Below are 16934 nucleotides of genomic sequence, written 5' to 3' on the forward strand. Positions count from 1 at the left end.
ATATATTTTTGCAAGCTTGACTGGGGTCATGTACCACCTATAAATCATTTTCATAATATTTTCCTTCAAGGCATTACATGCCGTGAATTTCATTCCGGTGGTCCATAACCTTTCCCAGTCCTCAAACATGATGTTATACCCAATATCCTGAGCCCATTTTATCATGGCTGATTTGACTGTCTCATCCTGAGTGATTTTCTCTTCAACCTGCCCTCCATCCTCTTGCAGAAAACTCTTTGCCTGCCCTGCCCGTATCTCGTTTTTGCTTTTTAATTCCACACACGCACCCTTCGGACTTCGTGGCAATCGGGCGCGCGGGTGCGTTTCCTAAGAGAGTGAGGACCCCCGCCTCCTCCCCACCTGCTCCCTCGCCAGCCAGCCAGCCGCGCGCCCTAGCCGGAGAGGCCCGGCCGTCCCCGTCGCGCAATCGGCTGGATCTCCCTTCAGCAGGCCGTGCTCACAACTCGGCCCAGGGACCCCCAGCAGCGGATCTCCGGCTCAGCTGAAGAATCCGGCAACAAGCCCCCTCCTCCCCAATCACTCCGCCGAAATACGCTCCAAAACCCCCCAGATAGGCCGCCGGCCGCCAAGTCTAGTGGCGCCCTGAGCGAGGGTCTCTCCCCAACACCGCCACCTCGAACTGCGTTCTCCCGGCTACCCGAGCGAACCAGCGGCAGGACCCCGGTATGGGCCCCCCCAATATTTTTTATAAGTCGGCGCCCCTGGTCTCCATTGATTCTAGAAGAAAATGTTTGTATTCATCTTTTGTGTTTTGTTCTGTTTTTGTCTTGTGCACCACATTTACTTAAATAAGTAAACAAACAGAGGTACAGTTGTCACTGAGCCAGGACTGTCAACATGTTAAACTGGATGGCACAGTGGCAGGCATGTTTCTTCCCACACAGCCATCTCATTCACATGCAAAGTAGTGGTGGTGTCTTAATTTAAGAGTACAAGGTTTCCAAGGGAAAGGGGGTGCTGTCAGAACACATACACACCCGTGCATTCGTTCTTCTCAGATGCTTCAGATAGTTTCCCTTTGCGATGTGATGTTGCTGAAATTCATGATTACTTATTTCAATATACAAATTTGTCCAGCTTGTAATGTTCCGCTGCATTACAAATTGAGCATCATTTCCCTGAGATGTCTTTCTCCAACTCTACACATGGGTTGTCAGAGTTCAGCAGACCAGGTGCCCAGAGCCAGCTGCTCTGCAGAAGAGGCGTGTACACAAGTCCTTTAATACCATTTACTCTTGATGATTTTCTCATCGACTGTTGTGAACTACAAAAAACAGCCATGCCATAGCTAGAGTTACAGGGATTGGTTTTAGGACAGATGAGACCAAAGTAGCACACAGCACCAACAGCATGTGCCGCATTAGGAGCTGAGTGAGATCTCCAGGAAAACAAGTGAGTTTCACCCTCCCAATGCTCACTGAGAAAACTTTTAGATAACACTTCCAAAGAAAGTCACCGGGAATCTGACTGTACCTACTTTTTCTAAATTCCCAGCTCACTTATGGCATTAAGAGCTGGGAAGGAGGGAAGTCGTTGAAGAAACTGACAATGGGGAGGTGAAGCATGGGACAGAAGAGGCTGAGCACTTCCCCAGGGGTGGCCCATCCTGTTTTGCCACCTGAGGTGAAACAGGAAGGTGCTCCCACCCCTGCCTCGCTTACCAGGGTTGTGTAGCAGCAGTGGTTTCCGTAGAGATCTTGTGGCACTCTCACAACATCTTGCCAGAAGCTGCAGCCATGTGATTCCTGCAGTGGCAGGTGGGGTGCCTGCAGGGGCACTGCCTCATGGGCTTCTGCCGCCTGAGGCAACTGCTTCAGTCCACCTCATGGGCAGGCCAGCCGTGCACCTTCCCCTCCGATATGCACTTTTTAATGTTAAAGTAAAACACTTGAACCCCACTGCTATATATATGAACAGGCTAGACACATGAATTATGACCCTGTCACACCTTAACTTTGTTCTATGGCTTCCTGTTTAATGTACACACATTAGCAAATCCAGGTTTCTTGAATTGGATGGAATGGCCCCATGGCTCCCTTTCCTACCTGTTGAAGAATGTGTCTTATTTGTGTAAATGGTAGTCAGAGAAGGAAGGCCCCTGCTGAGTCTGAACCTTAACTGTGCTGACTATCTAGCTAATGTCATTTACAGATTCTACAAGACTCCTAAGCCCCATAAGACTGGATTCTTCCAAAATTTCTGGAAAACATGATGGAGAGGGAAACTAAGAATTAGTTGCACTCCTGCAACACTAGTGATCTCTCTTGTGCTTCCCCCACCCCTAATCCCTGCACACATTAGCCTCTCATCGCAGCAACATTCAATGCTGTGAGAAATACTACCAACTTAATAGTAACAGCAGAAAAAATAAGGGAAACCTTACTAACTTGGGAAAAATTCATGGTTAAGGCCACAAATGAAGTGTGCTTAAGGTTGCCACATCAACATTTTAAAAATAAGGTATGTGATGATGAAGAAAGACTCTACCAAGAATATATAATAAAATTTTTAAAAAAATGTCCAGTAGCACCTTAGAGACCAACTAAGTTTGTTCTTGGTATAAGCTTTCGTGTGCATGCACACTTCTTCAGATTTCGTGCATGCACAATATACCAATAACAAACTTAGTTGGTCTCTAAGGTGCTACTGGACATATATATTTTATATATATATATATATATAATATATCAACTGCATCAGACCAACACAGCTACCTACCTGAATCTCTCACAAGAATGTCAGAGACAAAGCAAAATCAGATCCACCTGACTCCAACTGCAGATGCATAAGCCCTGATATTTTAGGCCAACACTCTCTCCATTGACACTAGAAAAGAGAGCTCCTGACCTCAGTTTCTTCTTCATTTTATTCATTACACCTGAGCTGCTCTACAGGCTCAAGTCTAAAGTCTTCCAAGACCTCATATGAGACCAATCTAAATGCTTCGAAGTAACAATGTTTCTTAACAGGAAACTTTTGCTTCCTGTCAGCAAGGTAAATAGATTACCATCATAAGATCACTATCACAAAACTTAGGCATACACAGTAACCCATTTTAAACACAAAAATGTAGAATCATTCACGCTCATCCTCAATATGTTGCTTTCAATCTAGATTGATTCTAGATCCTGCTGTCCACAAGAGTGGGGGCAAGTCTGTGATTTTGTTTGAGAACTGTCCCCTTGGTTAGGTTATCCATGCCCTTTCCTCCCCTCACATGCCCCAAGTGAATGATGAGCAAAGTGGTGGTCACTATCTAGGTACAGGTCTAACTGCAACACCATTGGTCAGATGTATTCACATCTCCCATTGCCGAGACTGCCTACACCTGTTTTTATTTGTTTCAAATGGACACATTTATTTTCTGAATGAAACCAGTTTCTCAAGAAGCACTTTTCAGGGACAGAAAATATGGAATAGATTTAGATTGTCTGTGGACTATATAGGGGGGATGGGACGGGACACAAGTACTCCATCTCCACTGAACCTAGAATAAGATGTCTGTGTGCAACCATATCCCAGCTTTTAAGAAAATATTGCTTTTTAAAAGCCTTTATAAAAAATGTGAGAGATGGGAGCTGTATCAAGAAGGCTCTATGATACTGAAAGCAGGCGCTCTGAGCTAGATCTTAAGGTACTGGCCGGATTATATGCTAACACTCATTTATGTAACCTAGTCCCAAGCTGTTCAGGTTTTAAAAGTTAACAACCAGCATTTTGAGTTGTGCCCAGGATTGTATTGGTAAACAGTATTGGTTACAAAATCAGGATAGCATATTATGATCACCTGGCCGGCCCTCACCACAGCTGAGAGGCAGGATTCTGTACCAGATGGAAGTTTCATAACAATTAAGCTCATAGACCAGGGGTAGGCAACCTAAGGCCCATGGGCCGGATGCAGCCCAATCGCCTTCTCAATATGGCCCACGGATGGTCCAGGAATCAGTGTGTTTTTACATGAGTAGAATGTGTGTTTTTATTTCAAATGCATCTCTGGGTTATTTGTGGGGCACAGGAATTAGTTCACACACACCCCCCAAATATAGTCCAGCCCGCCACATGGTCTGAGGGACGGTGGACCAGCCCATGGCTGAAAAAGGTTGTTGACCCCTGTCATAGACTGTCACTTCTCTTTCAGCCTAACCTACCTCACACGGTTGTTGTGAGATACACCGTGATAAACTCTTCTATGCTGCCCTAAACTTCTTGGAAGAAGAGTAGGATACAAACGTGAGAAATCAACATAAATCTGTTTTGGATTTTCACCCTGTAGGCTTGGATGCAGAACGTGCTAACGTTTAGAACCATTTGCATTTTGAAAGGGCAGCAAAAGGGATGAGGCACAGCAAAGTCACTGAGAAGGAAAAAAGAGAGAAGAGGAAAGGCAGATCAATTGGCACAATCCATCAAGCCACAAGAAGTCTAAATAATCCAGGATATCAACCAGGCTGATATATAGCTGATTTCAACGAGAGGAACCCTTAACAAGGCAGCTGTTCCGATGGCTGCTGAATCACAAACTGTCTCAGCATACGCTGGATTGAGGCACGAGGGCTCAACTCCATTCATCACAGACCTGCCCTAATGACCGAGCTTATTAGTAAACATTCCATGGGCCTGACAATCCACAGCTGTGCATGGAGCAGGCTTCAGAGAGGCAGCTTCTGAATGTAAAAATAAAAAATAAAAAAATCCGAGTGTTGCCTTCCTGGCATTTATTTCAGTACTACTGAATATTGCCATAGCATCACTTTTGAAATACAATACAAGTGCTCCCTACTTATGAAATAATTACTGTGATCCAGAATGCAATCTGCATGCTGAAACAGGTTTCTTCAGGCTGGTAGACTATAACATGCATCAGTCCAAATAACAAATCCATATAAATAAACAGCCAGTTCCCATCAAACTCCAGCATCACACCAACAAATGGAACTTGAGGTAGAGTAAGGAGTGCAGCTATGTATATGTTGGTTCAAGTCTCTGTGGTTTCCCATAGCTCCACTGGGCAAAGAAAATGGGATGCAATCTAGGAGATGGCTGAGGTGTGGCAAAAAGATACCTTCATCTCAGGGGCAGATACAGCTTCCACCCTACGGTCCCCACCTGCATCTCTGTGCTTTCTTCCATGATTCCCTCTATTCCATCTATCTGCAAATTCTAGCAGCTGTTTCTAGGAGAAAGAGTTAAAACAGGGTCATTGAGAAAGAAGAGGGCAGTGCCAGCATGCTCAGCAGAATCCTGGGGCTTGCAGAACTACAAATATTCTTTAAAAATCAAATGGGTAGCCTTAAACAAACAAATGAAACGCTGAGGAAAGACGCTATTCAGTTGCCATGGAAAGTTGAGAGTCAGTTGGTAAAGAAAAATGAAAATTTTGGGTGGGTAGTAGGGATGGTTTTGGTTTCTTTCAGTTTCTAAATCCAGTTCCCCACATCTCCACATCCATTTGGATTTTTTCCCTTAAAAAAGTCCTCATGAAAATTCATCAGCATTTTTGTGTGAATTTACCCTAATATATACATGCTCGTATGCCATTTTCACTCATGTATATTTTTCTACACATGATTTGGAGAACTGCTTTTCAAAATTCAGAACGATGTGAAGTTGGAAGCATGTGTGTGTTGTGGTTCTTGTATTGTTTTGGAACGTGCAAATTAGGTACGTTCACTTTTAAATGTGAAATGAATCAAATTTCTTCCCCATCCCATGGGGAAAAGTGGAAAACACTGCTTGGAGGAAATGGCTGACTGGAACTTTGAACAGAAATACTCCTGTAAAGTGAAAGGATACATTTAAACATTTGATTGGAGACCTTACATGTATAAGTGAACAGGCTACCATTCATTTATAGGAGGAAAAATAAAGTACTGCACTAGGAGACAAAGTTGTGCTGGGAGCAAAGCCTACTTGCCATTCTGAAAGAGGTCCCAAGAGGAAAGATACAATCTTTCCCTGTGCAATAGGGCACACAGAAACAAATGGCACCGTCCTACACAGGTATCTATGTAACATAGAGGCCCTCTCTCGACAGACAATTATCACCTGTCATAAAGATAAGTACTTCGATAGGAAAGAATAAAAAAACCACAAACCCTTCATTCCCTGTCCTGCTGAGGATGCCAAGACCTCAAACATGTAGACAATGGTCAGGCATCCTTTGCAAAACACTTCAGAGCAGCTACAATGCAACATACAGTCCCTCACTTAGCCAAAGTTCCCTATCCCCCCACCTGGCCCCCTGCCCTCAGCCATGCACATGCAGGTCTATAACCCATCGGATTAGCTGAAGGCTGCCTGATTGCTGCAGTTTCAATGGCTTGTTGAGACCATCGATTGCCGGTCATGTCACCAGGAGAAAAGGATTAATAACGGATTGCTCAGGTTGGCTCAATACTGCTGATAGCGCCTGACAAAACACCGTTAGTAGCACTCCCGCCGGGACACTCTCTATGTAGGGGAGCCACAAGGAACATCATTCATGGTTTTGCAGAACAATGATTAACTCCAGATCTTCGCGCCAGGGGTGGGGGGGATGAAGGGAGTCTCAACAAATAGTTACTATTATTTCCAAATAAATTCTGCTCCTTCTGTTCAGTTCATTGCTGTTTCAGGCAGAGGCCTTTAGAGAAAGAGAGAGAAAGATACCTGCTAGGGAGAAGATGCATTTTCTTTCAGGCCCCTTGATACTGTATAATCTGTCCCACAGGAAACATAGCTCTCAAACCCTTCTGAAATCTTGTTTAAAGAAAGCCATCAATTTGGTAAATTGGTTCAAGTTGGGTGTGTAGGAGGAGGAACCCAGAATCTGGGGAAAGCAACACAGAGATGGCAATCAGAAGGCTGGTGCTGACTTTATGACAGGCCTGGGTTTCCAAGCCTATGGCTGACCCTTTCCTCTCAGCATAATTTTTGTAAACTTTCTATGCCAGCATAATTCAGCAAAAGACTAAGGTAGGCCTTGGAGTTGACAGCTAGATCTTTAAATGGTGTTCTCTGTATGCAATTCATTGCCACTCACCATTGGGCAAAGTTAATGTGCAACCCCTGACATGAACTAATATGTAAAAGCTCACCCCCCTTTTTCTGCTTGTGCTAATTGTGACTCCCCATCACTAGTAAATCTGTGGCTGTAAGGAAAAGTGAGCTATGTTGCCCCATCTCTTCTTCAAGGGGTTTTAGACAGCAGAGATAGGAAAGCCCTCTGCTTGAGAGACCACCACTGCCAGCCACAGCACAAATCCTATAACAGAACTCCTTGGGCTGATGTAGACTAAGTTACTTATAATTAGTTCCCACTGAAATAAAAGAGGCTTGAGTCATTACTAACTTGCTTCATTGATTTCAGTGGAATTAAATACAACTAACTTCCGTACAGTGCAGTCCTGTGCATGTTTGCTCACTCAGAAGATCCATTGAGTTCAGCAGGCCTTGCTCCCCAATGTAGAACTAGCATTGGAAACAACTCTCAACTTTTAAGCACTACCAATTTGAATGTTTCCCTAATTGTTACCACAATGGGGTGGCTTTATTTTTCTTCATCACACACTGTTTTGGAGCACGGACATTTATGTTTATATCCAGTGCTTTTTTTCTAAAAAAAATGTTTAGGGGTACTCACATTTTCCTACTCATATTGAAATTGTTGTTTAGTCATCTTACTTGTGTTCGACTCTCCATGACCCCATGAACCAGAGCATGCCTTGGAAACTCTCACTTTCTTCTCAAAGCTTCTCCTTTTTTATGTCCATGGAGTTTTCTTGGCAAAATACTGGAGTCGTTTGCCAGTTCCTTCTCCAGGTGGATCACATTTAGTCTAAACTCTCAGCTATGACCTGTCTATCTTGGGTGGCCTTGCATGGCATAGCTCATAGCTTCTTGGAGTTATTCAAGCCCCTTCGCCACAAAAAGGCAGTGATCCATGAAGGGGCATATTGAAATACTGCCTCTCAATGAGGCCAAACTTAGATTCACAAAATGTTTAGGGGTATGCGTCCCCCCGCGTCCCCCCAGAAAAAAGCACTGTTTATATCTGCTTATGTGCTATTTCTTGAACACAACTAAAACGAGACAGCAAAAGCACCAGCACTCACTGCAACCTTGGACTGGAGATAGATGCAACCAATGTGGTATGACAAACGCATCACTGTAGTCAGTGTTATCTTTCTAGAAAAAGAGGTGCCAAAACTCACAATGAACACCTCCCTTGTTCTCTTAGAATGGTGTCCACCTGAGAGGTGCTGGACCTCACTGGAGAGGTGCCCGAACTGAGTTCTGGCTGGAAAAAAAGCCCTGACTATAGTTCATCAAAGCCTACATGAACTGTTAGTCCAATGACAACAGCAGGAGAAAACAAGTATGTATTTTGCGGGTGGGAAACGTGGGCCCACCTGATGGACTCCAACTTCCACCAGCCCCAGCCAGCTAATGGTTATGGATTATGACTATCCAAAGGGCCACAGACTCCCCATCTCTGTTGCACAATGGGAAATGATGCCTTTTTTATACCACCTTCAACTCTTAAAAAAACCATTATCTGTATCCAACCTGGGAGACAAATGAAGTTCAACCAAGAAGCATGAATAACAAGGCACTTAAGACGACACATTTACAGAAGCCAAGTGTCCCACAAAAATATCACAAGACACATCACATATTTAAATGGTGGCCAATTTCAGAATTAACTGAAATTACATGGAATTGCCATTGAAAAAAATCTATTTTTTCTCACATCAGTTGATTCAACTTCCCATGATTCTCTGTTGTCAGCTAAATGTTTCATGATGGAAAAAAGTAAGAAATTTCAATCAACAAAAATTTCAGCTGGTAGTATCTGTTCTGAGAATTTGAAGGGGTGTCGTGGCCAGCCACTGCTTGCAGTACATACACTTAGGCTTTGCCACCACTAAGCAGGTTTTCTAATCTTTAAAAATATGTATTTTGGAAATTCTTCAAAACTTGTTTGGCTAGGCAACGAAAGGAATGTGTACCCATACCACAAGAAGAAATGCCTCTCTTAAACCATTCTCAACTCAACCATTGTCTTGTCTCCAGCCTTAGGAGAGGCAAATCCATCCCCACCCCTTCCTATCTGTCCGTTAGCTCCTAAATTTCTGCACAACAAGCGCCTTTCTGCCCTACAGTAATCGCAGCCTTTCGAGCGCGAAAGGTGAACGTTCCGCATCCCCATACTCTGGACACAATTACATTTACACATAACACCCCCCCTTTCCTGTCATGATCTTTCTGCCTGACATCTCATCTGTCAGCGGCCCATCGCTGGCCATGGATCCAGTGACCTCCCCCTGAATAAAAAGAGGAAGGGACAGGGCAGTAAATCCCATCCCCAGAGCGCATCAGCGCGGCAGTAAATTGGAATCCTCTCCGTGCCCCCTTTATTATCACACTCACAGCATGAAGTTATGAGCCTCCACACAGCTCCTGCTATAAAAATGTGATGGATGGGAGGGAAACCTCGGGGAGTTAATCTATTCTCCCATTAAATTTTACTTTAATTGGTCTTTGAGTCAATCAGAAGCTCACTAGACAGTGAATTAAGGAAAGGGGGGAAAGAAGAATGAAATGGGTAGGACGACGAAAAAAGGGGTGTCTTTTAGCAAGTCAGATGATAAGGATATCAGTAGCTGTAGCTGAACCCAATACTTTCCACCTTGAGTAGTAGCAGTATATTTAGAGACCCATGCAGCTGCCTTTCCCAAGCCTGATACCCAAGATCCATTTAATAAGCAGAGATGTGAGGGGTGGAATTGGAGGCCTGAGACTAATGAGCTATGCTCGTCACTAGCAAGGAGAACCACAAAATCACATTTCTGAATACGTGAAGCTGCCATATACTAAGTCGTACCATTTCCCCACCTAGCACACCCTATACAAACAGGCAGCAGGTTTCAGACAGGAATATGTCCCAGCCCTACCTGGAGATGTCAGGGATTGCATCTGCAAAGCACATGCTGCATCACTGAGCTACAACCCTTGCTCACATATAAAAACATAGGACCCTGCCTTAAACAGAGTCAAGTCACTGGTCTATCTAACTCAGGATTGTCTACACTGCTGGCAGTGGCTCTCCAGGCTCTAAGACCGGGCTCATCCCCAGCCGCTACCTGAAAAAGGATTGAAGTTGGGACCCTTTGCATGGAAAGCATGTGCTCTTCCAGTGAGCTGTGGCCCATCCTCATGAGTCACGCAAGGGCTATTGTAGCCATTGTAACATTAAGACAGGGAACGATAACCAAAGTACTCTACGATTTTCTTTCTCAAAGAATGACATGGACCTCTGCAAAGGAAGTAAGAGGAATTTCTGGTATGGGAGACTTAACCACCCATAGTGCTTGCTACAAAAAGGAAGAGCACAAGAGCTGAAACCACAGTGGAAAACCCCCTGTTCCCACTCCACTATAGGATGGGTGTGTATGTGTGCCTGTGGCAGAGAGAGAAAGAGGGAGGGAGGGGCTGGTTGCAATGTAATAATGCACTTAGCACATGCTCAGGGGCATTCTCTTATGATGTCAAACAAACCAAGGGTGAACACTAGCATCTAAAACCGGCTCTTTGAGAGAGCTGTAACAAAACTCTGGGCTCCAATCAAGCCCTCTTCTCTACCCCTCTTCCTACCTTTGTATGTGTATCCCCCCCCCCCCAACTAAGCAATGCTTTCCATTGCTTCTTCCCAAGTGCATGACTGCAGCTTTGGGGTGGTTCTGTGTAGTCCAGACCACATTGTGCCACACACTCTGAAACGATGGAGCCCCCATATAACTTAACAGCTTGCATACTTCTGCGTTAACTGAATTACACCACATGTGAACAATTTACTGCCATCCACACTGAACGGTTACAAAAGTTTATAACGGTTATAAAAGTTTTAGAAATAAACAAACTATCTAACAACGTCTGCAAAATCCCCCGGAAGGGAAACTATTATGTTAAAAAGTTTCAGCTGAAGGAACATGGGTAGGCATGGTATGTAAAAATCAAGAAAGCAAAGGTACCCAAAGTGCCCCCCCCAAATGTACTGTGTTTGTTAATGCCCAACGTTTTTTGTAGAGAGGGGGTCTTTCTTCTGGGGCAATCTAAAACACATACAATTATACATAGAAATAATTTGGAATCTGCCCTCCCCCGCAAATTTGATGCATCCTAACCAATGAATTCACTTTAGAACACCTGGTTAAACATTACTCTTTAACTCAAACTCACACCTGCAAAATAAAAAACTGTTGCGAATATAAGCTACACTTATTAACATAAAAAAAACCTTAAATATTTGTTGAAAGGCTTTAGCTCAATGGTAGAGCATCTGCTTTACACGCAGACGATCCCGTCTGAAACCCTGGAGAGACATTGCCTGTTAAGGCTCATCCACATTTACCTTTCACCCCATGCTTTCTAGGCAAAGGTCTGTGCCTTAAAACTTGGTGTCTGAGTACTTTTCTTGGGTCCCACCGCTTTCCCCAGGAAAACCTGCTCTTTACTGCTGAATTGGAACAAATAGCAATTTGGGTTTTCCATGGATTGCCATTTGTTCCTATTCAGTGGTAAAGAGCAGGTTTATGGGGTGCAGGGGGTACAGTTTAAATTTTCAAAAAATGTTTTGGGGGATAAAGCTGTATTTTATACCACCTGCACCCCCAACTTGTCTCTTTACTTACAGGTTTTGATTCATTTGTGGACCTAGGAACAGCTCTTATTGAAATACCTACAGAGAGTGAGGCCTGGTCTACAACTGCATTAGAATGAGGTGGTACAGTGAACCATACTGCTTCAGACTGCCTGACAGCAGTGCCATTTGTGAAAGCTCCTACATTAAAAAAAAATAAGATTAAAAAAACCCCTAGCTGTAAAAAACTAGCCATCAGGGCTAAGGTTCTAGTTTTGTCTATTCCCTCCTATGCTGGCTTTCTACTTGCAGAAAGTACTTTTTGTTTTGTTTTACCCAGGTAAGTATTGAAAAATATAATACACACACATACACACCCTGCAGTTTTACCTTCCACTGTACCATTTCAGGTGCTCTACCACTTCAGTCTTTTGAATATATAGACCAAACCTGAAGCACCAAAGGCCACCAGCACAAGGGAATCCTGGTCACTGAGAAGAATGTCATCTCTGTTCAAGTTACAGATAGGTAGCCGTGTTGGTCTGCCATAGTCAAAATAAAAAAATTCCTTCCAGTAGCACCTTAAAGACCAACTAAGTTAGTTCTTGGTATGAGCTTTCGTGTGCATGCATCTGAAGAAGTGTGCATGCACACGAAAGCTCATACCAAGAACTAACTTAGTTGGTCTTTAAGGTGATACTGGAAGGAATTTTTTTATTTTGATCTCTGTTCAAGTTTAAAATTATATTATTTATGTGCTTGCCTGAGTACTGAAAAGGGTGAGCAGGCATGCTTTGAAGAAAAAGAAAATGGCAGAATAACAATTAAGAACTGGGTGAGAGGGACTTGCAATTGGCAGTACTATTATTGATACTATCCAATAGACACTTATTATACAGACAAAACCACGAGTCCTTTGAAAATTGCATGCAATAGTTGCACTTGTTGTTGTTTAGTCGTTTAGTTGTGTCCGACTCTTCGTGACCCCATGGACCAGAGCACGCCAGGCACTACCTAGGACAAAAATAGTTGCACTACCTAGGACAAAAAACCTCGCTATTTCTCAACAACTGCACTTAGCGGTTCAAGTGCTGGGAAACTGTAATTTACCAATAAGTGGTAATGTTCTCAGGAATTACATTTTTAAAGCAAGTGGATCACTGTACATTCTGCCTGCGTAAAGCAAAAATAATCGCCAAAGTTTGTAAGATGGTAGAGATAACTAAACTGAGTACATTTACCTTAGAGATGGCAAGCAGAAAGCAGGAAAATTTCCATTGAATTGGGCCCCCTTTCATCAATTTTATGGATAGATGCAGGCTGCACTTTGACAGATTCTAGAGTTTTATATTATTTAAATAGATTCTGTGTTGTTCAGTGACAATGGAATGGTTTGCAACTTAAATGAATTACATGGCATCCTTGTAAATGAAGTCACAGAAGTTTATTAGCCTGCAAAATGAACACTGGCTTGCTTTTTGGGGGAGAATGGCAGAGGAGGGACAGACAGCCTCCTGCTTTCCCTCCTAGCAGCCCACTTAGTTTCTGCTTGCTCATAAGAACTTAAGAAGTGTCTGCTGGATAAGGCCAATGGCCCATGTAGTCCAGAAGCCCTGTTCTCATAGTGACCAGCCAGATGCCCATGGAAAGTCTGCAAACAGGACCTGAGCACAATAGTACTCTCCCCTTCCATGGTTTGCAGCAACTGGTATTCAGAAACATTACTGCTGCCAACCATGGAATTCTTCCTTTTGGAGCCAGATGCATGCTTCAATACATGGTTCTGCCTCGTTCTGTAAATATTTCTAATAGTAGTATATTTTGCATTGTTAATTACCATGATTAATTTGCATTCAGAAACAGGACAGTAAGTAGGGAATACAGATAGCTACTTCAGTCATGACTTGCTTCTGATACGGATAGCACTTATGACACTTGTAATATATTGTGTGTGAACTGTGGGTGTCACATAAAAAATTATATTTCTTTCACTATCTGTACATGCATTTGGAAGAAATACTATGAAGTAGACATAGATGTAGTTCTTACATGATGTACACATCATCTGCACATGAAATACAGAAGTGCTGCCAGTGCAGCAGGAAGTTTATCATCATTGGAGCCACTCTAATACATATTCTTGAAAGTACTCTGTAGGCAACAGCCCACAAAAAAATTCCCAAACAGCTTCCCACATTTGGTGTATACCTACATTCATATTAGTGCAACCTTGGAGGAAACATGGGGAAATGGCCACTCAGCAAGTACCAGGCTACAAATACCAGGAATATTTCCAGGCTACAAACTTCTGTATGACTTTAACTTTCATGCCTTTCCACAAAGAATCTTGGAAGTGCAGTTGGTGAGGATGCTGAGAATTCTTACAGTGTATAGCAACACTATGGATTTTGCTTCCACCAGATGTGGCAATGACCACCAACCCTGATGGCTTTAAAATGGAATTAGACAGATTCATGGAGAATAAGAGACCCAATGCTTAACTATCTGTCACGGTGGTTGTATGCCATCTCCAGGATCAGAGGTAGCATGCTTTTAAATACCTGTTTTTGGGGAATCATAGCAAGAGATGGTTATTATGTTCATGCCTTGCTTGTGGGCTTCTGAAAGACATCAGGCTGGCTACTATGGAAAACAGGGTGGTACACTAGATACGTATTTGGTCTGATCCAGCAGGTCTCTTCTTATGTTCTCTATGAAATATGCCTTGCCCCTCTCACAGAACTATAGTTCCCAGGATTCCCTGGGAGAGGAAGTGTTGGCCAAAACTGTTTAGGTTTGTGGTACAGATCTGCAAAAGCCAACAAAAACACAAGTGATACTACAAGTCCCACTTCAGTGGTTTACACATTTTAGCTTTGCTTAGTAGCCTAGCCAACCAATATTTGTGGTCCCTGCTGAGCACTCCCCTCACTAAAGCTCTGATACATGTAAGGAACTCAGGGAAGGTAGAAACAGCATGAAGGAGTCACATTGCTTTTTTCCCCCTTCTCCAAAGCCCAGTGTGACAAGGCCACTCTGCTCTCCCCAAGTCCTCTGTGTGCACTAAACAAATGGGAGGGAATGGAGGCTTATCCATTCTCACTTTACACTGGACTTGTAGCTGGTGGAAGCAATCCAACTTTTTCTTCCCGCTTCTGACTTCTCCTAAGGCCAGTGTAAAGTGAGAGTGTTTTGCTTCCAGCAGAAATATCGCATCCTCCTTAGGGGTTCTCAGCAATTCATGAAAAACTCAATGTGCTGGGAATTTTCTAGGTCAAGGATCGTTGCCAGAAAGGATGGCTAATTCACCAATGGCCACCCAGTGACTGAATTTATCGACTCTTGGTTCATTTCTGCACAGTATTACCATATGCCTATATTGAGTGTGATAACCCAGATAAACCTTCAAACTCCCATTTAAACCTGGAAAGTGAATTTAAGCAGCTGGGGGCAACTGTTATTATACAAAGCCAGGTAGCTTCTTGAAATCTACACATATGTACATTGCATAAAGAGATCTGATACACTTCAAATTTTGAAGCTAAAGCATTAAGATCTTGATAGTAGAGTAATATGCATTGCACACCTTGAATGAAGAGTATGTGCAGATATAACAAATGAGTTAATCTCTGCATTTATTTGGATGCACACCCACAGCGTGTTAGATAAGAGGCAAAGCTGGTGCAAAGCTGGAAAGCGTTTCAACCTCAGCGTAAGCCATTTAAGAATTAAAGCTGACTATATTCCTGCAAAGAATTTGTAGAGCTTGTAATACCTCGCATTTTTGAATTTTATGGGCTCTGATGTTAGTTGTCATGTCAGTTGTCAGGGCCCATTTACAGACTCCCAGAAAAAACTTCCTTTCTTCTTGGTGGCTTAAAGGAGTGAGTGGGATATAAAAACCAAACATCGTAGCAAAATAGATATATCTATATACCCCACAGTAGAAAGAAAGTGAAAGCAGAGCATAATGGGAGGTGAATAAGAACAGCCAGTGCCTCCATTCCAGGGTTGACAGCTAGAGTTTATGCCCCAGAATATATGATAATAAGGTTTTATGGGAGTGAGCCCCAGGGATCGACGGTGTCTCCGTAAACATCAGACTTCGGGGAAAAGGCAGACTTTGAGCAATGGACTCAGTTCATAGCTCTTGATAAAAAAAGATATAAAAATGTAGGCCTGGAGAGACAAAAACCTCTATCTGCTATAAGGGGCATTTAGCCCTAATCTAGTCCTGGCAGTTGTGTAACCATGCAAATGTAATGAAGGAAAGGGAGACCCTTACTTCTGCAGGGGACAGCTTTACTCTTTCAAACAGAATATTTCTAAACTTCAAAGATGCTTGCTCTCATGCTGGGGTAGGAATCACACTGTGTTCAGTAAAAAGTAATGCTGCAGGCCATTTTCACCTGGCCTAGGGGGCAGGGCCCAGACTCACCTTGAACAGCTAAAAGAGGCTCCTGGGAGGCCAGGGGGACATTGCTGGAACAACTCTTAGGCTGGGGCAACTGGCTAACACGCTTTAAAATGTTTTAAAAGGTTCTAATTTTGGTCCCTCTGTTTCATTTTGTCGGGTTGGTGTTAGTTAAATATTTAGTTGGGGTTGGCGGTTATTTTAATTAGGGTATAACTGGAAATTTTATTACTGTTGTTATTGTTTGTTGCTTGTATAGGATATTTTGGGTTTTTTTAATGTTTGTTGTTTTGTTGTGTTTTTATATATGTTGTAAGCCACCCAAAGTGGCTGGAGAAACCCAGCCAGTTGGGTGGGATATAAACTATTATTATTATTATTATTTCTTTAGAATCAAAAACATTATTTTGGAATAGTGGGGCATTACTGGGGGTGGGATAGGAAGCCTAGTACAACCTGTTTGTATTTTTGAAAGGAATACCATTTCCTACTCTATTAAACTTTTTTAAAGTTGGATAACTATCCTGAGAGCAAAATTATTGGCAGCTGGGTTGGGGGAGGGGAATGCATTACTGAAGGAAGGAAAGCAGCTTTGTGAGGCAGGAATTTGCAGGGTGTGCAGGAAGAGAAAAGGTTTCTCCAAATTTATTCCCCTAGCTATTCCACCCATGAGGTTTTAAACATTCAAACTGCATTTGAAAACTTACCGGGTCTGCCTGGATAGCTCAGTTGGTTAGAGCGTGGTGCTGATAATACCAAGGCATAGCTGTCAACTTACAGATTTGAAAATAAGGGACCAGCAGCCTTGAAAATAAGGGACCAGCAGCCAAAATAAGGGACCTGCAGCCTCACCTGTTCCAGGCACTCCAGTCTTCCTGT

General features: G+C 43.0%; 1 protein-coding gene and 1 long non-coding RNA gene across 13 annotated transcripts in view; one reads left to right on the forward strand and one right to left on the reverse strand.

Annotated features, from left to right (window-relative positions):
- The window catches only part of LOC310690873, a 33438-nt gene extending 28743 nt beyond the window's left edge, over window positions 1–4695 (forward strand). Inside the window, exon 5 of the long non-coding RNA XR_014518238.1 lies at window positions 4295–4695. This is a non-coding gene — a long non-coding RNA (uncharacterized lncRNA). The remainder of the gene's footprint in view (window positions 1–4294) is intronic.
- The window catches only part of SKAP1 (src kinase associated phosphoprotein 1), a 353915-nt gene that overhangs the window by 151010 nt on the left and 185971 nt on the right, over window positions 1–16934 (reverse strand). The window lies entirely within an intron of this gene.

The sequence above is a fragment of the Podarcis liolepis genome, assembly GCF_965112155.1.
Source record: "Podarcis liolepis genome assembly, chromosome: 13".
Classification (NCBI taxonomy): Eukaryota; Metazoa; Chordata; class Lepidosauria; order Squamata; family Lacertidae; genus Podarcis; species Podarcis liolepis.